The sequence below is a fragment of the Lolium rigidum genome, chromosome 1 (genome assembly GCF_022539505.1).
Source record: "Lolium rigidum isolate FL_2022 chromosome 1, APGP_CSIRO_Lrig_0.1, whole genome shotgun sequence".
NCBI lineage: Eukaryota > Viridiplantae > Streptophyta > Magnoliopsida > Poales > Poaceae > Lolium > Lolium rigidum.
In genome coordinates, this window is record NC_061508.1 from 71624847 (window position 1) to 71631329 (window position 6483).

The window sequence follows — 6483 nt, forward strand, 5'->3', positions numbered from 1 at the left end:
GAATAAAAACATGGGTGCGCGCGACCGAGAATATCACCCGATCCAGCAAACTGCAGGCAAAATATGCTCTGTTCCATTCACCAGCGGAGCTTTCCGGAACTCATCTCTCTAGCCAGATCAAAGCAAACTGACCTCCGGTAGATCTTCATCTTCGCTTGCGAGAAACCCGAGGAACGCCACCAAAAACAAAGCAAGACCAGCAGCCCCCACGCCGCCAGTCCCTCCTACCGGATCACCAGGGAAGTGGACGGCGGCGCGGATCATCTGCACCACCGCTGAACCGTCACCGGGGGCGGAGGCCGCCACCGCTCCACCGAATCCTCCATAGCTACCGACGGAGAGCATCAGGCCTCGGCCAAGTAGCCGTGCCGCCCGGCTTCCTCCACCTGCGCTTCATCACCTCCCATGGAACGCCACCGTGGAAACTCTCTCCTTCCCCTCGTCGTTCGACGGAAGGGGCGCCGCCACCGCCGTCGTGGCCAAGGCCGGGGCCGAAGCCGGGGCCGGTAGTAGTGGCGGCTGAGGTGCGGCGGTCCGGGGGCGGCTGCTCGGAGCGTGACGGGAAGATCCTCCGCTGCCGCCCGGGAGGGGGCGGGAGAGGAGGAGGCGTGTAACATCCCAAATTTTAAAACAAAGAAGAAAATGAATTTCACTTTTCCAAAATTTGGAACCAACAAAAACTTTATTTTTACAAGTCAAGATGCATAGTGCTTATGCATGTATGAGTTGATCTTGGCCATGATTGTTTAATTAATGTTTTGAACATGATCTTAAACCCTAAACCATGCCCATTTAAGTCAAAGAGGAATAACTAAGAAAAAGAGAAAATGCAAATAGCTTCATATATGAGGCTATGGCTATTCTTGTAAAACTTTAACCTAGGCCCTTCTACCTTGTGCCAATGATTGAAAAACATTAATAAACCCTATCTAGTGCTTAACAAATCAAATCCAAGGTGAAACAAAAGAAAATATAAAAAATGTCCATAGAGGTATATGAGAGTAATGGCCAAATTGCCAATTTAATCCTAAACCCTAATTCTTGGTTTGAAATGATGAAACACCAATCTAAACTCAATTAGTACATAAGAACATAACACAACACCACTTGGTTCAAATAAAATCAAAGAAAATGAAAATGAAAATGAAAAACCCAAAGTGCATGAGGTAATGGTCAAATTTGCCATTTTTAACCTCATACCCACTTTAAGCCCGTGTATCAAGAAATTCTCAAACCAAACCCTCTCAACTCTTTGAACCTCATCCAAGACCTCATCAAGATGAACATTTTTCGTGTTGACCACATTGATCAAATCATTGACCATTGCTCAGAATAGTCAAGCCAAAATGCCACTTTAACACAAATTCTAGATTCCCCCAAATTATAAATTTTTCACAAATCATTTCCAAATCCCAAACCAATGCCACCCATTGCTGCCAAATATCATTTATAACTCATCCATGAAGAAACCTAGCAAAATTTACCCACACATGAGGTTTTTACATGAGAATCCACTTTTTACATAGAAGTACACCTACTCCAACCGCTATGTACCACCACCCTTTTTTTCAACCTTGAGCTCATCAATAGTGTCACTAGTACCACAACCAAACTCATGACATCACCTAACCTTGACATCATCACCATGAACCAAGACAAGCCTAGTACATGGCCTATGTCACACACACTTTTGCTATAGTCAAATGTGACAACCCTAGACCTCTCTCACCATGCTCACCATGTCTAGGAGATGTCGCTCACTCCCCTGAACACTACCATATCAGAGTTGACCCAAGGAACCCACTTGCACCACCCAATGCCACACCATGTCATCCTCATGATCACCACCATGTCATTACCTACCCCTGATCTTTTCCCTCTCTCTCACCTTGTCACACACCTTGCCCTTGACCCTTTACAACTGCTAGACACGACCATGGGACAAGGAGAGCAAGTGGTGGGCTAAAACACTCATGCCATTGCCAATAGTCACCAACCCGTGGACACCACCCTCTCCCCGCGTGCACACAACAAACCAACGCGTCCCCCTGCGCCACTCGTACCTCCTCACTCCCACACACACACGCCAGACACGGCCATGGGCTCGCACGTGCGCCAGGACGGCGACACGACGCGACGCCCACAAGGACGCCGACGTCGGCCTCGTCCTCGTATGCCCTGCACACGACACCAGCAAGCAAGCCACTATGCACACGTCTTCTCCTACTCCTTACCTCACCCTCTGACGCCATAGCTACGCCGGAGACACTTGCACACGACGCGCCCAACGACGTCGCCCGCCATGCCGCCATGGCGTGCTCCCCCTCTCTGGAGCCTATATAAACCCCGCCCCGGCCCTTGGAAATCACCACACCACCTAGCAGCCTCCCTCTATCCCTCCTAGAGCCTCTCCTCCTCCCTCCTTGTCGCTCCCCGGAGCTAGAAGCTCGCCGGTGGCATCACTCAAGGCCGCGCCGTTTTTCGCCACCATAGCCACCGAGCCCTACACCACTTTGAAGCCCTCGAAAAAACCCGTCGAACAAGCCCAACCCCGCCGTCATCCGAGCCTCGAGGTGAGAGATCTTGGCCCCGCAAGGTCCCTGTGTCGCGGGGTAGACGAAGGCCCAGGGCCGTTGGATCTTGATCTGACGCTTTGCGCGCCCCGCGCGCCGGCCACGTGCATGCACCATGCACGCCAGGCCCAGGCCCAGGCCGCATGTTGGGCCGGCCCAACTTCTTCCCGCGCGCCAGTTTAATTCAAATTTCGTTTTAATTTTATTTTAGCTATATTGCTTACTGGTACCTTGCTAGAATTTAAATAGTTTCAAATCTACAAGTCCAAAATTTGTGATTCAAAATGTTCTAGAATTCTTATGAAATTATCTAGCTAATCCCACTAGTTTCAATTCAAAGTTAATTCTAGATACTCTACAATAAAAATGACAAATCAGTAACTTTTCAAATTTCAAATAATTATTTAAAATCAACCATAAACTATTCTGAGTTGATTCCAACTCTCATAAATCACATTTTATGTTTTCTAATTTATTATGTAAGAAAATACCATAGTTACTTCATATGATCATGGGCTAGAATCAAAAATTGGCTATGCAGCCAATACTAGCCCATTTAAATCATTTTCAAATTTAGGATTTCAAATCTATGAGGTGTAGCACCTCATTTAAATCATCTTCCCAAGTGTTGTGAAGTAATGTGATGACCCTTAGTTGCATGGTCTCATCATTGATTACTTGAGGATCTTAAATCAAAGTAGGATTTAAATTGCATGAGGTATAGAACCTCATTTAAATCATTTTCTCAAATGATAAATGTGAAGTATTGACCTTGGTCAACATGATCTCACACTTATGACTTGAGGAGATTAAATATTAAGAAGATTCAATGAGAGGAAATTATTCTCCAAAGGAAATAAATAGAACCCTAATCCCTATTTCAATAAGAAGAGTTTTGTTTTACAACCACTAAAGAAGAAACCCAAGCATAATGTTGAGTAATGTAGTGATGATGCTAGATCATCTTGAGTGAGCCCTTAAGGCTAATTAGTCTACTTAAGTATTGTTTGGTGATTGTATCCTCGTATCCGTTTTTAGACGCTAGTACCGAGGAGTACCAGGAGGAGGAGGTCTACTTCCAGGAAGAAGAAGACCACTTTGATCAAGACACCACTGAAGGCAAGCTAATATTCCTGCAAGTTACCCAAGTGCAAAGCTCTACTAGAGCAAGGCACCACTACATCATACTTTATGTTTAATGATCCTATCCCAAGTTTTTACCTTACAAGTTTTTGAGTCTTGTTTATCAAAGTTTACTTTTTGATTCATGATTCACTTGGTCTAGATATAGAGTAGTACAAGAGTATCAAATTTAGCCTAGAGCAATACAAGCAAATTAGCATCCCTCGTGATTAGTTGCTCGTGCTAAAAACTAAAAGTGACTACTCTAGATGGGAACATGTGAAATGAAATGACTTTGAAAACCTTGGAATGATGAGTCATTCTATTGAAAGATTTTGAATGTGAATATGACTTGTGAATGACATGGTGAACTTTACAAAAATTGATGGTTGGGTTTAGATATTTATACCTCTTTTCACATCCGGAAATATGAAATTCAGATGGATACGACAAGCCAAGGCTCCGCTGAAAAAATAACTAAATAAATACCACATCTAGAAGCACATTTACTCCGCAATTTGGACAGAAATGGAGTGGTTAGGTTGGGATCCTGGGTAGAATGCGATACCATTCCAATTTTACAAGTACCCCCACAATACCTAATTATGGGTAAGGGCTTAACTAGAAATTTATGTGCTTTAGTATGGGTTCCCTCTAAACAAGCGTCATAGGGGTTATGCCGAGGCTGCCTCCGTTGAAAGTGAAATGATGTGAAATGACGTGAAATGAGGTGAATGTCCGGCCCAAGCCCTGTGCAGTTCCCGAGTCGACGGTTTGTCTTCACTGGGAGGCCAAGCTCATGGGGAGAGGTGCCTATACTAGGGTATGTAATTGAAAGGTTATGGTTGGTAGTCCGCACACGGAGTGTGATAAATCAGGACCAGTTAACCCTGATGGATTATTGCAAATGTTGTGGCACAAGTGTACGACCTCTGCAGAGTGTAAAACTATTCAAATAGCCGCGTACACGGTTAAGGACGGTTGGAAAGGCCATACTGTTCCATCATCAGACCATTTTCAAAAAAAACGTGACATGTGACTTGTGACTTGAATTTGAAAGGTGAATGATGACTTTGACTTGAATCACAACAGAGTTGTGGGAATGACACTAATGTTCCCACTTGAGTTAGTTAGCAACTGAAGAGTCTTTTACTAAATGCTTATGAAATAAAATTGGCTTTATGCAAATAAACCTAGAGCTTAGCATCCCCTTAATAAAATTGATAGTACTTACACTAGTATTAGTTTGCGAGTACTTTAAAGTACTCATGGGTTTGTCCCTGGCTATTCAAATGGCCAGACTATGAAGAAGAACAACAGTACGAGGAAGATGAATCGCAGGACGTCTACGACAACTAGGACTGCTCCTGACGTCAACAGTTGCCTGTGGAACAGATGGACCGCAACCGCTACTTCGCTTCCGCTATGTGTTGTGTTTGTTGATCAATATATCAACTATTTTTGTAATTGGATATCTAGATCCACTATGTTGTAAGACTGGATCATGTGATCCTTTATTGTAAGACGATTATGGTATGTAATGAATGATGTGTTGTGATATCAATGTAGGATAACGTAGCATAGAAAACAAAAATTTTCCTACCGCGAACACGCAATCCAAGCCAAGATGCAATCTAGAAGACGGTAGCAACAAGGGGATTATCGAGTCTCACCCTTGAAGAGATTCCAAAGCCTACAAGATGAGGCTCTTGTTGCTGCGGTAGACGATCAATTGCCGCTTGCAAAAGCGCGTAGAAGATCTTGATCACGGCGCCACGAACGGGCAGCACCTCCGTACTCGGTCACACGTTCGGTTGTTGATGAAGACGACGTCCACCTCCCCGTTCCAGCGGGCAGCGGAAGTAGTAGCTCCTCTTGAATCCGACGGCACGACGGCGTGGTGTCGGTGGTGGTGGAGAACTCCGGCGGAGCTTCGCTAAAGCACGCGGGAGCTATGGAGGAGAAGGGGGCGGCTAGGGTTTGGGAGGGGTGGCCGGCCACTCAAGGGGGGCGGCCAGGTTGTGGTCTTGGTGTGGCCGGCCCCCTCCCCTTGGCCCCTCATTATATAGGTGGAAGCCCCAAGTGTTGGACTACAAGTCTCCGAATAAGACCCGAACCCAAAACCTTCCATATGGTGGGAAACCTTCCCAAGCTAGGATTCCCACTAGAGGTGGGAATTCCACCTTCCATATGGGGGGGTGGCCGGCCCCCTAAGGGGGAGTCCACTTGGGACTCCACCCCACTAGGGTTGGCCGGCCATGGAAGTGGAGTCCCATGTGGACTCCACCTTCCTAGGTGGTTTCTTCCGGACTTTTCTAGAACCTTCTAGAACCTTCCATAGAACCTTCCGCATCATTTTAATTCACATAAAATGACATCCTATATATGAATCTTATTCTCCGGACCATTCCGGAACTCCTCGTGATGTCCGGGATCTCATCCGGGACTCCGAACAAATATTCGAACTCCATTCCATATTCAAGTTCTACCATTTCAACATCCGACTTTAAGTGTGTCACTCTACGGTTCGCGAACTATGCGGACATGGTTGAGTACTCACTCCGACCAATAACCAATAGTGGGATCTGGAGATCCATAATGGCTCCCACATATTCAACGATGACTTTAGTGATCGAATGAACCATTCACATACGATACCAATTCCCTTTGTCACGCGATATTTTACTTGTCCGAGGTTTGATCTTCGGTATCACTCTATACCTTGTTCAACCTCGTCTCCGACAAGTACTCTTTACTCGTACCGTGGTATGTGGTCTCTTATGAACTT